Below are 17,273 nucleotides of genomic sequence, written 5' to 3' on the forward strand. Positions count from 1 at the left end.
AGTACATGCTACATCCTTTTCACTCTTAGGTATTATTATAATTTGGAAACGTCTTATGCCACCCTCTTCATGGATGTCATTAGAAGCAGGAAGACAACTGCTGTGCTTTGCAGTCTGCTTTGTAATGGGAATATTGTCAAAGATATCTTAATGGCAGTGGAAAGCTCTTTTAAACTCCTGTGGAGAATGGGTGAGACTTTTACTGTGTGCTGGTATAGAGCAAATAATGGGAGACACAGAAGTGGAGTCATCTCAGTCTAGACTCCTTGGTTTCTATCCTCATTGGATGGATGCAGGTGTTGGAGATGCTGCTTCAAAGTCTGGATTCCCCAATGCGCAGCTTGGGTAGGACTGAAGATGTGTTTTCAGGAATATAGTTCTAGCCTTGTCTCCAAATGATAAAAATTGTACACAACTGTGCTGTCAGTCACTGTTTAAACCCAGTCTGTCAGAGAAGACTCTCAAGAATATTAAATTTCTACAAATTTAATGAGAATAGATGGCTGTGTCAAGGTGTTTCCACAGAGAGGGAAAGGTGGTCTGAACTCATCCCTTCTTAGAGACTGGAGGTAGAGGGGATATCTCCAAAGCATATAAGAGGCTATTTTTTTATTAGAGAATCAATGTGCAAACCACTATCAAGGGTTCGGCAGTTCCCATGCTCATAAAAGTGCATACTAGTTTATGGTATTAGAGAATTGGATCATACTAAAATAGAACAATGACCAATTCATGCTAACATATGGTATTGAGCAAGCTGATGCTCTCATAGCATGGAAAGTATGGGTTGGGACTGGCAAGATTTGTCTTAGAGGTTGGGATGCTCAATTCCCTGCTGTTTGCAAAGGGAATTGGTATCCAAGTTTGGTAGGCAGTTGTAAATCTCATCAATGGTTTCTTCTCATTTTCCACAAGGTGCTCCTAACCAAGTCAGTTTGTGGTATTTTATGTTTTCCTTGTGGATCCTGGCACTGCTGCAGAGCACTCTGTGGATCCTGTAACACTTCATGCGGCAGAATATAATTGTAACTATGAGGCTGTTGGGCTACTTGGAGTAAGGGAGAAAAAGAGAGAGAGAGAGATACCTTAACACAAAATAAAATCATAAATAGGAAAAATATTTCTAGAATCTCTCATTCTCCCCCCAAGAAAAGGCAGAAACATGTAACTCAAACATGCTTTTGGCTCAGCAGATACTGTCTGGTCTGCAACGTGTGCCGCGGTGTACTTTTCTACTATTAACAAGAGAGCATTGGTTTCCCTGCCTGTGCACCTTTATTTTATGTCTAAGTTTAAAGAGAAACCTTAGTCTCTGAAGAATTTTCCAGTGATGTAATATTTTAGAAAATTCCTTTGTGGTACTTCACCAAAAAGCCAAAGCCCCAAAACAGCTTTCCCTTGCCCTGTAACTGGATTCAGAGAAGTATCCTGCACCTCTTCCACATACCCCTGCTACAGTGCAAGCAAGAGAAAGTAGGAACTTGCTGTAGGTTCAGTGCGATATTTACAATGGACATCTTTGCTGAATGGTCCTTTTGGTTAAAGTCATTGAATAGAAATTAAAATAAAGCATTGGCTTCGTAAAATAATTGCCCCTTTCTCTAAAAACTGTAACAGCAGCAGCAGTTCATCTCCAGCCAAATTCAGACTGATTTCATATGCCTTTCCTGAGCACTACTCTGTGTGTATGTGATGTTCATATGATGTTGCTCCCCTCTATCACCCTGTTTCCCATGGGAATACAAGAAGAATTGACAATCTCTAATATCTATGCAGTGATATTAGCACTTAATCTTTCACTAGAAGGATGAGTTAAGTTTGATTGTTCGTTTATTTGAGCATCAGGAAAGCCAGATGCTTCTGCTATCGATGTTGTCATTAAGGATCAAATGAATATAAGTTTTTGAAATTTAGTTTGAAAGAATTATTAATTAAAAAACTTTGGTTGGTAAAATTCAGCCCTTCTTCCTCCCCCAGTCCTAAACCAGAGTCCAGCATCCAAGCAATTATTAAATGTATCTTCTGGGACTCAGCAGCTGACCACCCCAGAGGCCAAAGTCCTCTGTTAATGCAGCTATGTGAATTTTTCCTTCCATTGTTTTTCTGTTGTGAGTCAGTCCTAATTGGGGACTGAAATTGTGTTTCCTTTTCAGTACCCTTAGCAGCTCTGCTTAGACCACCAAATAAGGACTACATCTATTAGCAGCTCTGCTTATGTCTTTTGTGATCTTTGTAGATGGGAGCCTAAAGTGTAATTTAGGTTGCATTTACACTAAAGTAGATGCCATCCTGGAACATCAGGGAAGACACACAGTCAGAGCTTTCTGAATTTTAGTTCTAGACACAACATTGAGTTCTCTTCTCCCTTGGTTTAACTGTATAACCTGAATTTACCAGTTCATACAGAAGACACCTCACAAGGGTTTGGGAAACCAAATTAGCTGATCTTTTTCATCTTGAAGATAGAATACCCTAAGTGGTTTTAGTATAGTTACACCGCGTGAACCTGAAATACAGGTCCCTTTAATTAGGGATTAGATTAAATTCGATTAGATTAGACCTCTTATTTCAGGGAAACAAGGTCCTTAAAGTTGCATTTCCCAATACTGAATTGGGAACACTGCATAAGAAATTGGCCACGTGCCACCATGACACCTCCTGTACCTCCTTAGAAAATGCACTTGATAAAAGTGTCTCACTATTTTGCCATGCAGTGAGTCTAGAGAGTAGAAGAATTTACAGAACTGTTATTCCAAAACACAATATCTAAATAAACAGCAGGTACCTGATAAACTAAGAGGCGATCTTACGCATAGAAAGAACAGCTGAAAATGCTGCTTTGTTTTTAAACTTAATCTAAGAATTAATCAAATAAGCGATACACTTGTTGTCCTTTAGACCTCTTTTTCCTCCATTCTCTGGACAGAACCAAACTCTTACAACACTGATAAATCACATCCAATTTTGTGGTTGTGTCCCCTTATTTCTCCATTCTTCTGTTTCTACAACATTTGTAATTTAGTTCAGAAACTGCATCTGGAGAAGCAAACATCTCTGGGATCACAGATTAGTTTATATTTTTCTTCCCACTGGAGATTTGTGGGTAGGAGCTGTGATTCCATTCCAAAATCTAATTAAAAAGCAGGTACATAGCAAAGTAGCAGACAGTCTTACCCATAGGAAGAATGTCTGGAAGCTCTGCTTCATTAATGAGCTGTTAGACTAGGAATCAAATACACAAGCAATATGTGTGGGATTTTTAGGGTTTCTTTCTTCTCCATTAACAAGGCAGAGCTCAACTATTATATCATTCCACACTTACCAGGCTTACTGGAAATCTCTGTTTCTCCTTAATTTCCAGAACAGCCACCCCAATGATTTTGCAGTGTCAGATGGTATATGGTAGGTGACAGGAAAATAGGGTCGGTCTAAAAGCTTAAACCTTTTTAGGTTTCCTGGGATTTTCATTTAGGAATGAATTCTGTAGGACACTTCATCTCTGTAGTTTTATGGACTGTTAAATTTCATCTGTGGTATACTAGCATCGGCAGCACTTTTCTGATGACTTGTGGGACACTACTAATTGTATGAAAAAGGCATACAATTTTGTTAGGTAAAATCAGCTTAGTACCTTTGAGGAAGAGGCCACTTAAGGGTCTACCTGCTCTAACTTTGACGCTAGGTTTACAAATTTTTGCCTTACTGAATAAGATGCTTATTGTCCTTATGTTAAAATATATATTTCGTACATTCCATACTTGGAAAATTAAAGCAGATATGTTTGAATAAGGCACAGAAAGTGGAGCAGTATAAATCAAATAAATGTATCGGGTACAGTATTAGTGCAGAGTTGTTTTGATCTCCAGTTCTGGGCTTTTAAAATTGGTGACAAGCCAGTAGTTCCAGAAGCTGAAGTCTATCTTGCCAATATTGTGCCCACTTTGCCCACTTAGAGGTAATTGACTTATAATTTTTTTTACAAATTTAAACACATTTTTGCCTTTTTTTGTGGGAGGACACAAATGCATAGAGCTTTAACTGTGCTCGTGCTGCCTTGAGAAGATGCCAAAAATCAGATGTGTAATTAGGGATTCTGTTAAAAGTCTAATTCCTGCACCTGTGAACATTTCTTGGCATGCAGCTTTTTAAGTCCTTGCTTTTCTTCTCATATTTCTAATTTTCTTGGCCAAGAATTACGTTCCTTTTCAAAGGAAATTGTCGAAGACCTTCTGCCATATATTTTGTTCTTTGTCTAAGTCATATACAAAAAGGCAGTTCCTTCTGCTTTTGTTGTTGAGTGAAATACTCTAAAGCATAATATTAGACCTTGTTTTATTTAACACCTGATTATTCACGGCAAAGCTCTTTAAGATCCTTCAGGATGAAAGATGATACAACAAGTTATGACAGCATTCTTAAAATGTAGATTTGTTCTTCCAGTGCTAAAATTAATGTAAGACACACTTTACGTTTTGTAGCATATAGGTTCAAACACTGGTCAAATTCTAATAAAGCTAATGATAAGCTATTTTAGTTACATGGGCAGAGAGAAAAGCAAAGAAGTCATTATCTCCAGATAATGTAACAGGAATCTTTTTATTGGATTGTAATGTAGTTGGAAACAAATTAATATATCAGGTAATTTTATGAGTGGGTGTGGATTGATATATCAAACCATTGGTTCTTCCTACCTTTGATAGGCATCTCCTGTGAAAATCACAGGATTCATCTGTTGGTTCTTCCAGGCTACAGCTGGATTCAACAGGGTCTGACCATACTGGAAATACATATCTGCTCTGCAAACAGAACCAAGCAAGAAATGTATCTCAAATTAACAGACTACAGAGGATCTGTCTAGGCAGCTGTTCACCAAGCCTAGGACTTTTCCACAACTCTCTTACATTTTACGACACAACAAAGATATTTCATTGTGTAAATTGCCAGGGGCGTAATGAAGAAATCATCAAGACTGAAACATGCATTGACTATTATCTGTTCTTAGTCATAAATGAGAGGAGGATATCAATACTTTTGTAGGCTAACTCATTAATTTACTAAAATAAACATGGAAATTCATGCAAAAGGACAACTGAAGCAGTAAAAGGCCTGCCTGCCCTGAAGGTTTCTACTTCCCATGTCCTTTTCCTAATTCTTGTTTAAGTACTGTTATCCTCCTCCATAAAAGCAGTCAAATGCATATGTAAGTTCATCTATGTCCTGTGAGTGTAAACATGTGCTTCACACACTATCGTAATTGCTTAATCAAGCTCCCTATAGGGCGGCACAACCACACAAGGAGAAAGCAAGATGGAAGATATTTTTATCAGGCAGACCATTAGAATTTAAGAAGCATGGTCATCAAACATCACTGTCCTTTAAAAACCCATCAGGATATGACTCTATCTGTGCACCATCCCCACAGTGTGATAATTTGGGTAAGCAACCACTGTCATAAACTCAGACTCAGTCTTACCTCTTTATTTTCAGGTATCAACAACCTGTGTGAGCTTGCTTGATGGACACACGTTGTTAATGATTTTAGGAGAGCTTATATCCAAGAGGGTTGATACAGTTTTTCATGTTTGGAAACAGTAATTACAAAAAATGCAGGAATAGTCAGTTCTTTTTAGTCATTAGTTTTGTGGGTGATTCTAGCATTGAAGTACTATGGATTGGTATAGTTTCACTCTCATAAGAGACCAGTGTAGTAGTTTTATTATTTTCAAGCAGTAGGAAACAGTCAAAGACTATTCGAGCTATGGTTTCTATGCTGTTTATAAAGCATGTCATAACAACAGAGTTTTTAATCTGTTTTCTTTAGTTTTATATTATAAAGCACCTAAAATTATGTATTAGGCTAGTGCTCCTGTGCATTTTACATCAAATCCAAAATGATTGTGGTTTTACAATCTTTTCCACTCTTAAGTTTCTAGTACTAGTTGTCTGATTATGCCATGATCAATGCTTTTACTCCACACATTAAAAAAAAAAAGGAGGAAAATCCATTATTATAATCAAAGGTGTGTGTATTTGGCCTGGTACTTGCCTGGTCCTAACTGACAGCCTGAATTATATAGCATGGTAATCAAAATGGGCAAGAGCTTATGTGAATAATTCAGGGCATTCTTCAGGTTTGTTGGCAAAATTAACAGCAATGAAACAGTTAAGAATGCTGGTATTTAAGCAGTCAGAATCGGCTTTTTTGTTAACACCCCAGTAAGATGGAGGGTGCAAGTTCACCATTCTACTAGTCTCATTGTTTCTTTCCACTGTCTGCAGACTCAGCAAGACAAATGTGCATTAGTTTATATTGTCAAGGCTATCTTTGCAAGCAGATGGGCTGGAAATCTAATTAAAAAAACCAAAAGCTTTGATTCTGGCAAAAAATAGCAAAATCTGTTGGACAACCCTAAATCCTCTGATTTAAATGGATGTTCTATGTCAATGCAGTTCTATTGTTCCACTTTATAAATAAAATATGAAGGGCTCTACTTTCACATAGACGCATAAATGTGCTCATTTATGAGTTTAATAAAGCATGTGTATTCAGTACAATTAGATAAGCATACATGTAAGAGCAATAAATGCTCCCTATATAAAATCAGCACACGTGTAAGAGAGAGTATAGCTCAGCATTGATAAATAAGCACATGCTTAGATTATTAAGTTTGCTCTCTTAAGCTTTTGTGAATTAACCATGAAGCAGCTGTGACTATTTGCAGGTTGTAATTCTCCCACAATTATGTATCCTACCTGTGTCTGAAAATGTGGTAAATATATTTATTGGAGGAATACATTAGCCTCAGTAAAGTACAGTAACACTCATTTTAAACATGTTAGAAAATGGAGGTGGAATTGAACTGTAACACAGAAGCACAAGAAGAAAAGTAACTCAACTAGGTTCACCTGACTTTCAGTCTCATCCCCTGGACTGCAGTGCTCCAGCCAGATGTACAAAAAGCATAAATTGTGAAGCTATAATTGAAAGGAAAATACTTACATTTATTTGTGTTATCTCAGTGTCAGGGAGCTATACTTGGTAGGCTTTTCTTATACTGGGTGATGTGTCCTGTGTGAGGCTAGAGGTTTACAGAGCGGCTGTGAAATGCTTTCTGTTGTTTCTCACCAGTTGTCTGGGGGGGCTTGACTATGGTGGTTCAACTTGCAACAGAAACCCACTGCTTTAGGCCCATTTCTACACAGGATGTGATACTGCATTAGTTTAACTCACTCTATGTGAGTGAATCTGCTCTGTGATTTTGATTACCATGGGCTGGCTGATATCTACAATAAATGTTAAGAGTTTTCTGACTAGCAGATTCCTATCACTCCTATCCTGTCATACGTTAATTTGTCAATGTAATTTTCAGGTCTGGCAGCAGGAAAAGCACCACCTGGGGTATGTGGTTCGTGAGATGAATAGCATGATGCATGTTCACATGTGGCACTTGTAAATGGACTTGCCTGTGAAGACTTACTGTGCTTTTGATAGAGAAGCAATATAGCTATATAGCTAATAGGGGAAAGGTATTGAAATGGGGCAATTATATTTCAGAGCATTTATCTGAACCTGCTTTAGTTGATAAAACAGTTACTCTGGGTTTTTCCAATTAGTAGTGACTGATGGGAAAGAGGTACTGATGGAGAGCTGAAATTATTGGTGGTTGTGGTGGAAATTCAGGGTCATAAGGCAAGAAACCTTAAAACTGTGTTGGCATGACAGCAATATGTGAGTTCCTATAAGTGTGGGGAAAGTGCCTTAGCATGATGGACTTTAAAACTGAGGGGATGGCACATGGGCATCTAACATGCTCAGACTTCTACAAAGGTGGAAACATCTGAGGCTGGAGAAGTCCCTCAAGTGCTTTTGGGAAGACAGGCAGCTTGTTAGCTCAAGAGTCTCCGTCGAGGTCTGCATGGTTATTGCCAGGTTTTGGTTCCATTATTCTACTGTTGCATTCATCTTTGTTTTTCAGAAGCTTTTTGGATCCAGCTTTCTCAGTCTGGGCATCAACAGTGTCTTTTGGGTCTTCTATTCCCTTTGAAATACCAAGTTACTGTCTTGTTTGTGCTCTGTCAGCATCAGTGACTTTGATCTATTACAGCTTTGTGTCTCCATACAGATATAAGGGATACCTTGCATGCAGCAGCTTCATTGACAAGGCTAAGTCCCTCTTGCTAGAGAGAGAGAGCTTGGGCACAGGAGACAGACTGAAAGAAAATTGGACATGAACTAAATGTTTTGAGTATGGATACATCAGTATCCAGTCTCTTGAGGACTCAGTAAAAAGGACTTTTTCTCCCCTCAGTGGCATCAGGGTAGTTATTTGAAAGAATAAGTAAAGTCTGCTTGTGAAGGAATACAGAAAATGGATTTTAAGATTTTATCTTAAAACATAGGTTGATTCCGTAGCTTCAGTGCAATCCCTCCTGGATGTCTTCACCCAGCCTGGCATGGGAGGAAGTATCTATCTGATAAGTAAACTATTTTGGGTAAATCATTGTGCCTACAAAGACCCTCTTTGTTTGCATATGGGTGGGGCTCAAAAAAACCAAGCACCACTGATTTATTAGTCATGGTCAGTCCTCATTGTCCAACCTGGGGGCCATACTAAGGCATCAGCTTTTAAATCATACACTTCTAAAGACAGCTCAAATTCTCGCATAGTGTCTTAGCAAAACGGACTCATAGCAGGGACCACAGAGTGTTTCTGGGATGTAGCACTCAGCCTTTCCTCCTAAACAGATGCACATGAATCCAGTGTATGCCCTTAAATAGAATGAATGTGAGGACTCTGGCTAAAATCTTGTAAACCTCAGAGAATGGCTATATCACTTCTGCTTAGGAGATAAAAAGTGCAAAGCAAATCTGAGGCTGAACTCTGCAGTGCAGGTGGGCAGAAGGTAAGTTGCTTATCTGTAGAAGAATCTGCTAATTTGGAGTGAAGATTTTTAAATGAGAAAATATCTAAAAGCTTTAGAAATTTCTAACAAAAATATCTCTAAAATATTAGGTCAATCAAAATATTTTGTTTTGATGAAATTCAAAGTTTTTGTTTGTTTTATGTTGCCTGGTAAACAAACAAACAAAAAAAACACCTCAGCCCATTAAAAAAAAAAAACCAAACCAGACCAAAACCAAACCAAAACAAGAAGAAATGAAATGAAAAAAGAAAAAGACATTTCATCTGAAAAGGCTTAAACAGAATATTTTGCTGCTGTAAAAGCCTTTTTTTAGTTTTTTATTCAGTGCACGCTTTCATGAGAACCTGCACTCATTATGAAACATCTTATTTTGAATTAATATGTAATTTCTCCTCTTCTCTCCTTAGTTCCTTATTTTAATTACAGCTTTTCTGTAAATGGATGTACCTTGCTCTCCTCTACTGCCAGGAGCAGCATATGAGAAGTGATGAGTGCTTACTGCAAGAAATGTCAATACTACTTAGAAAAAGTGATTTTAGCATCTTTGAAGAGTTTTTTTTCCTATTCTAATCTATGAGCCCAACTGAGCCCTGGATCAAGAGTGCTAGTCCTAGAGTGCTTATCCCTGCTTACATCAGGACTGAATTTGGCATGGTGTCTGCCTCTGGACATATATTGAATTTCATCAGGTGCTGCTGTCTTCTGTCTAAACTTACATTAATCATTCTTTGCATGAGCTGAACATGTTTGCAGGCTTATTTATGCTATAAAATGCTTTTCCACTGTGGGTAACTCTGCCTCCCACAACCCGTTTCAATGAAATGTATGTATTTGCAATCTGGAGACCTTCCATTCCGGGGTGACTGTGTTTCACTATGATGACTAGAATTCCAGGAGCTGTTCACTATGTTCCACTCACTCATTAAGTCACTAATGCCTTGAATTGATAAATCGGGACCCCAGGCCTAAGAGCCCCAGGCAGTCATTGCCCAGATGAAGTATCCTTTTCCTTATGTGAAAATCTGGCAGTGTTGACTGTAGACTAAACTTATAGTGACTAAATGTAGAATGGACTTCACGGTCTCCTTGCTAGAACTACAAAAAAATGCTTAAAGTACAGGCAAAAAGATACATTTATTTTTTAAATCCTAGTAGTTTGGCTGTGCCAAGCACAACTATATATATTCATTTCTCACCTGGAATCCAATGGATTTGATTTTCCAAACAAATGCTCAATAGTATCTGCTCATCCAAACTTATTCCAGAATGGTGTGTTTATATATCAACACAACTCGAACATTTATTTTTTCCAGCAAATGTCAATAACATATAATTTTCATTTAGTAAAACATTTTTGTTTTGTTTCTGCTAAATCATCTCAAATAGAAGACTTAAAATGCTCAAGAGAGATTTGAATGGTACTTACTGTTCAAATGTTTCTTTGTTGTAGTAACAAATCTTTAAATGTAGCCCTGCTACCACAAAAACAAAGCCCTGATTAATTTCATATTTATCTCAGCAGCTGTGCCAAGGAAGACCTGCCAGATATTGATCCAAATATAGTATATGTGCAACAACAAAAGGGGAAGAGGGCAAATCGGTTTATATGAAGGCATCATTTACCAGCAGAAACTTAATAGGAATGTGAAAAATTATAATATTCACTCTCCAGATTTGGCTTTAACAGCTGCATTCATGCATTCTTGGACACAGCTGTGTTTTATATCTTTGCTATTTGAATGAAGACAGGAAGCTTCTCAAATAGTGTTTATTTGCTCAATTAAATAGGAGAGTGAATGCCTGCAGAGCTTTGGGTCCTGTTTCTGGCCTGGGGTGTAAGGATGTAGGTACAAGACAGCACAACACAACCCTGCTGTATTCTGACAGAGATACCATATGGGACTTACACTTCTCACAACTCTCAGGAGCTCACAGGATCATGGTTACATATTGGGAAAAGGTTTTCTTACACATAGCTGATGTCTGAGTTCTTCCTAGCTTACATCATTTTACAGCAGAATTGCTTTGACTTCAGAGCCATTTTTCTTAGAAGTAAAAATTGAATATCAAAATAAGTTACTTGCTTGAGAATAGCAGGAGCACCCATTTTGGCACCAGTTAGATTCTGCCAAGATGTTTGGGGTTTTTACTGTCTTTCTGTTCCCTCCTGTTGACATGGGGCCAGAGGCGGGGGTTGAATGTGGACATTGTGCAGCCCACACATCTGCATTCTTGTGCCATTCGCAATCACACCTCTTGTCCCCTAAGAGCAGTGGCTGGAAACCAGAGACAGGAGTTTTGTCTCTGTCCGGACCTCACCGTCTCCAAGTCTTTTTACAATGTCACTGAATTTTCGCTCGATTGCTGCTTTATATCCAGCTCCAGCCAGTGTGAAGCTGGCTTTGATTTCTTTCTTTCTCTTTTTTAAAAAGAGAAGTGAGAATGAGTGATTCCTTTTCACTGCTGAAAGAGAGGAAACAAATTTAGGTCACAGTAAGGAAGAAAGGATTAATTGAAAGTGGAGGCTGTATGACTGTTTCTAATTACAAAAAAGCATTGTGAAACCAAGTTAGAAAATGTAAGAAGGAAAATTCAGGAGGAAGTCTGTCTACTTACAGTCTTTTAGGTAGCTGAAGCTTTCTGGTGGGAGCTTTCTGTGAATTACTATTCTGGAGTAATGGTGCTTTTGGGATGTGCATCACTAACTTCCTCCTCTGGTCACTGATATACCTGCACATAAGGGACGTGAGGATGAGCAGTCACAAGTGTCCTAGGATCTTTGAGAAGACAAACTGTCTTTCCATGCTGAACGGTCACAGTCACTAGGAAACATGGGTGACAACTCAGACTGATGGTGTCAAAGTTGGAGGACACACCTGGTAACTGATAATAAATGAAGTATATTTTGCTGAGAAGTATTAAATGGAGTAAAATATTTTCTCAAATAATGCTGATTCAGGAGTGCTTGACAAACAGGCCTATTAGAAGGGACTTTATCTGGACCTCTAAATGTATTGGAAAGTATACTACGAATGTAGATAGCTATTTTTATTGACAAGGTGATCTTCAGGCTCAACATGGGAACCAAAGTAAGCCCGTAAATGCTGATTATAAACCTCCACATCTAGCTTCATTTTCAAGCTGAGTAAACAAACCACAGGCAAGATAAATAAAAAAATTGCAACTGATCAAAAATGTTAACATGTAAGTTACCGAAGTGATCCTTGGCACATCTTGATATGGAAACTAGGCAGCTGAGTTAGTTTGGTCTCAGTATGAAATGAAGCCTTTGAGATAAGAGTCTGTGCTTGGAGGCTTTCACATACCCACTTTTCTCCTCTCCCTTTTCCACCCTCAGCTTGTGGATCAACTGACTGACTCCAGCCACGTTTGTCAAAAGAATGGTGATCTCAACAATAATTAAGTTCCTGCAGATTTTGTGCTTCCAAACTGATGCTTGTAGAGCTACTTGTTATGCTGAGAGTGTCTCCTGGCAAGGTTACACTGACCCGCCATAAAGGAGATCTTGCTCTCACTGTTAACAAATCATATTTTGAATGAGATGCTGTACATATCAGACCTATGCTTTTAGTGGTCCAACAGGCATGCTAAATGTGCTTCTTTGTCATTAACTCATGACTGCAAAATGGGAGTGGAGATATTATGTTAGTTCAGCTAATCATGTGCTAAAGCTTCTAAATGCCAGAAGCTTTAGCCAAACCATAAGGATGAAAAATACACATAATCAATGATAGGTATTTGAAAGATTAATCGGAAAGCATGAAGTCCTTAAACTCATTTGATACCCAGCAAGCCAGCTCTTGCCAAAGAAAATACAATTTAGAATGTGCCTGAATTATAGAGGAAATTTGAGAAAATAAGGCTATGAAAGTATCCTAGAAACCAAAATAGAGGCATTTATTTTGACAAAATTATCACATCTGTTTCTGAGTTCTGATTTTATGATTCTTTAAAAAACTCCACATTGTAAGTATTGTTTTCACAAATATTCTAGGGTATTTTTATTAAAGTTAGAAGCTGGTCTTTGTCTTTGCTTAAAAGCAGTGTAGCAAGTGAAATGACATATCACCTACGAAATATTTTGTGTTCACCATTGCAAATCTAGTCCAGATGAGCACAGCCAAAAGGCTGATGGATTGTCTAAATACCTTGATCTGAGTGTTTTCTTCAGTTTCTGATCAAATATCAATACCGGAAAAAATTAAGTACCACAATCATCATTAACTGCCATCCTAAAATGTTTACTTGTGGGTAATAGTTACGTGGATTGATGTAGCATCTGGGGAACCAGGGAGAAGGCATGTCTTGCTTGAAAAGTGTGGGGGAAGCTTGATTGCTACTGATGCTTTTCCCAATCAGTTGCTAAACAGGGAAAGGTTTGAGTTGTTGCTTTTAAACAGTATATTTAATAAGCATGGCTAGATTATTCAAAAGGAACCTAGGGTCATTTCCTCAATACATGCTGAGGTAACTGAAGAACAATGACTGACTGTCAAAGACGACAAATCTTCACAGATTGCTCTGACTCACCAGAGTTTATATCATTATGTCTACACACAGCCAGCTTTTTTAGGACCCTATCAACAGCTGTAATGTTTAGATACTACAACTTAAATCTGGGCCTGTTTTAGTTGTGTTTTGGTTTTTGTTTTGTTTTTAACTAAATTGCCTGTGAGGTATCCTCACATTTTTGTAAGCTTTTCGTACTTCCACAGATGTGTTTAGTTGTAGTTTTGCAGACTGTTGTTACTCATTATTTTTAATTCTTTGGATTTTCACCTTTAATTTCACGAAGAGGTTTGTTGGTTTGGGGTTTTTTTTGTGTTTGTTCTAAACAGCTGAATACTGTAGTATGAATATAGCTACCTGGAGACCTCCACCAAGGCAGGCTCCTTAGACAAATGCAGGATGGCAGATGGTCCCTGCCCTGAAGAGCTTACAATCTAAATAATTGTCTTTTCTCTCTCTTCTTTCTCTGAGGTATTGGTACCTGATTAGTATCCAGCTGCCTGCTTGTACAGTATAAGTGCTCTCAAAATCACTCCTCTCCACAGCATGCTCAGCAATTGAAAGTAGAAATAATGAACAGACAGCTTTCTGACTTGCAACAGTTTAAACACTGTTAAATAACAGGTTTTGACAAGCAGGTTTAGAAATCAGGTGCTAATTTTCTGCAGAGAGTCAGAGAAGGATGTGTGGAATTATCACTGTGACAGGGAGATCAGACTCTGTAGATGAGACTACAGACCCACAGGTCTTGTTACAGGTTAGTACCGTTCATCTCATTAAAGAAAAATAACTGCAAGCAGAGCCGTTTCTGCAAGATGGGGAGCAAGGTTCTTGAAACAGAGTTAGAATTGTTCAAAATTATAAGTACCATCCATTTGTACCTTATTCTCATTATAATTGAAAAGGGGTACCTATCTTTTCACTTATTTCATACAGAAACTTACATGAGAACAATCAAGTAGGGAAATCTTTGTAATTAAGAGCATCGTATTGAGTTTTGCATTGTTAGTGAAACAGTTGTTACTTGTTGATTTGTTTTGAACCTAAGAAATCTATGATTATTCTCCTTCTTTTCCTCCTTCTTCATCCCTGCATCCTATCAGTTTCATACTTGAAAATGTAATAAGCTTGTTGAAAATTTGGTCTAGTTACAAGGAGGGTAGGGAATGACTGCGTTTTGCCTCTTCGAGGACAAGAATCAGGAAGCGTCTTGACCCCTACCCATGGGCTGATGTCCCAGCCTGGCCTGCAGGGTCAGTGGCTGTTCTATGTCCTCAGAAAAAGCTGAGGAATCTTTACCCTTACTTCTTCCACTGAAAATGTACTGCAAAGTCTCCAAAAACCTGAAAGCAGGGTTAGGGTGTTGTGAAATGTTTTTTCACACATGCATACTTGGGCTTGGTGTCCTGGTGGGAATAAGCGGCAGTACTGTCTGCTCCCTCCAGTGCTTCTCTGCATCTCCAGGGAGGCTGACTGGTTCGGTCATGATGGTATGTAATTGTGGGTGTCAAGATGATATCATAATGTATACACTCTAAAGCTAGGTCAAGGTCTGATTTTGAGTCTGTCTGGGTCTAGCACTTCAGGTTCATGAATGGAAGACTTGAGTCCCTCAGGACATTCCTGTTCTGCTTACCGAAGCAGGTTTTTCTGCTATTCGTCATTAAGTATTAAACCAAGTTATTGTTTTAGATCAGATTTGGTAAGTTGTCAGGTTGGCAGCAGCCATGGGGAGTTGGAATAACAAGGATTGGTGACTTGGCAGAAGTTGCTGAAGACCCTATAAAGCTTTCAAAAAACCAAACCAAAACAAAACAAAACACACATCCCCTTCTATTCATCCCTTTCTGATTTGATTCTTTGTCTCAACTCTCATTCCAAATAGGAGGAGGCAGTAGCACAACCAAAAAAGCTGTTTTTACAGTCTTTTTTGGCATTAGTTATGAATGGATCAAATGTCTGACCTTTCAGCAGTAGGTAAAAGGAGAATAAAAAGATTTATATTCCTAACAGTGTCTGGAAGTGCCTGGTCTCCCTGGTTTTTCTTTGCACTGACTGTTGTATGTGGTGTGCTATAGATGTGCCAATAATGTTAAGGCATAGGACCAAGGTTGTTGGCTTTAGCTGCTCCTTCCTGGCACTAAGTTGAGGCTGTTCAAGTTAGTGAACTCTCTTCATGTGGCAAAACCTGCTTTGCTATGGGGTGGTCCATCTGTGCACACATCTTTCTAGATATTGGTAAGGTCACCAAGGACTTTTATTTTTAAGTTATATGTGTTAATCCAGTGTGCCTTCTATGAAGGATATTCCTGTCCTTGCTCCAGCCCAGAAACCTAGTCGTGAGCTTTATAGAGTTGTTTTCAGTGAGAGATATAGGAGCTGGATCTTAATAGAAGACAAAGTGCTTCAAGAATTTAGAGAGATAGAGTATAGTGAAAATCATCCTGTCTTTTTGTGCACTGAGAGTATTTGTGTGGAGGCTAAACAGACTCTTACAATTTCTGCATTATACCCGTACGTAATTATGTCTGTCCTCAGCGTATTTCAGATTCATTCCAGTGATATCAACACTTGCTATTTTAAATTACACTACATATGCCTTTATGTACACATTATTGATCCTATTGATATGCTGATGGCCAGTTTTCAGAAAGGTTGAAGGTACTATATTGATGTATTAAGAGGTTTTCATGTTCTATACCTCACTTACATCTGTTATATTCATTATGCAAACATGCATTCTGCCATGTTTCTCCTCTTTCTCAACTGTTCTGTTTTCATCTTCCTTTCTTCTTTCCACACTTCTTTTCTTCCAACAGCTACTCCTTCTGTGAAAAAGGCTGTGGCCTCCATTCCACCTTAAAAAACAAATTTAAAAAAATAGATCTGTAGGTAGACCATTCTGGCATTTTTAGTGCATCACTAATGAATTTTACTCATTTACCATGCCAATTATATTACTGGTGATGGCAAATTTCAGGAAAAAGGAAAGATGTGTTTGCAAGACAAATGCTCTAGTGTTTTGGCGCCCCATGCATTGGCAATGACCAGGCCAGATAACTGTCTTGACTTTTTGAGAAGGGAAGAGCACAGGCTAACAGAAAAGTATTACTACAGATTGAAAAAGATCCTGCAACATTTGGAAGATCAGTCAGGAGGGAAGAGGGCCCCCAGTTTAACAGTCCACGTACTGAGGCAAAAGAACCTTCCTTGCACGGAATAATTGCCAGGCACTTTTCTGAAAATTACACTTTTTAAAAAGCCCTTAAAGGTGCCTCTAAAATGAAGGCACACAAACTTACAAGAGGCCAGCAATGTTAAGGTACAGGACCCTGCTTGTTGGCTTAAATTCAACACAGTGAAAGCAGAACCTGTTGCATGTACACATAAATAGCTTCTATACAGATATATTTGATTCTATTTTCAATTGTGTGAAATTATGTATGTTTTCAGTGAAAATTTGAATTACGTTTATTTGGGAAATTAGAGCTTGAATTGTAATATATACACTTAAAATTTCATGTAAATTAGATTATGGTAAAATTAATATAGCCGTTCAGATAGCCTTTACGCTGTATTGTCTTTTACCTATTATTTTGAAATATATCATTCCTTACTTTGCTCGGAAGCCCTGCAGACTAGCAAAAAAAGTTAAATTTCAGTGTGACTGGCCACAACATTAATTATTTTAATATGCTTTTATTCTTACAGCGAAGATGTTTGTAAACGAGGATTCACTGTTATTATCGATATGCGGGGATCCAAATGGGATTTGATCAAGCCTCTTCTAAAAACTCTTCAAGAAGCCTTTCCTGCTG

General features: G+C 38.2%; 1 pseudogene across 1 annotated transcript in view; it reads left to right on the top strand.

The window, feature by feature from the left end:
• LOC104402111 overlaps nucleotides 1-17,273 on the top strand; it is a 154,802-nt pseudogene that overhangs the window by 21,919 nt on the left and 115,610 nt on the right. Inside the window, exon 3 of the transcript XR_719893.1 lies at nucleotides 17,167-17,273. This exon is cut by the window's right edge and continues 102 nt beyond it. The product of XR_719893.1 is annotated as a kalirin-like (transcript). The remainder of the gene's footprint in view (nucleotides 1-17,166) is intronic.

Source organism: Nestor notabilis, unplaced genomic scaffold, assembly GCF_000696875.1.
Source record: "Nestor notabilis isolate BGI_N333 unplaced genomic scaffold, ASM69687v1 scaffold8372, whole genome shotgun sequence".
Classification (NCBI taxonomy): domain Eukaryota; kingdom Metazoa; phylum Chordata; class Aves; order Psittaciformes; family Psittacidae; genus Nestor; species Nestor notabilis.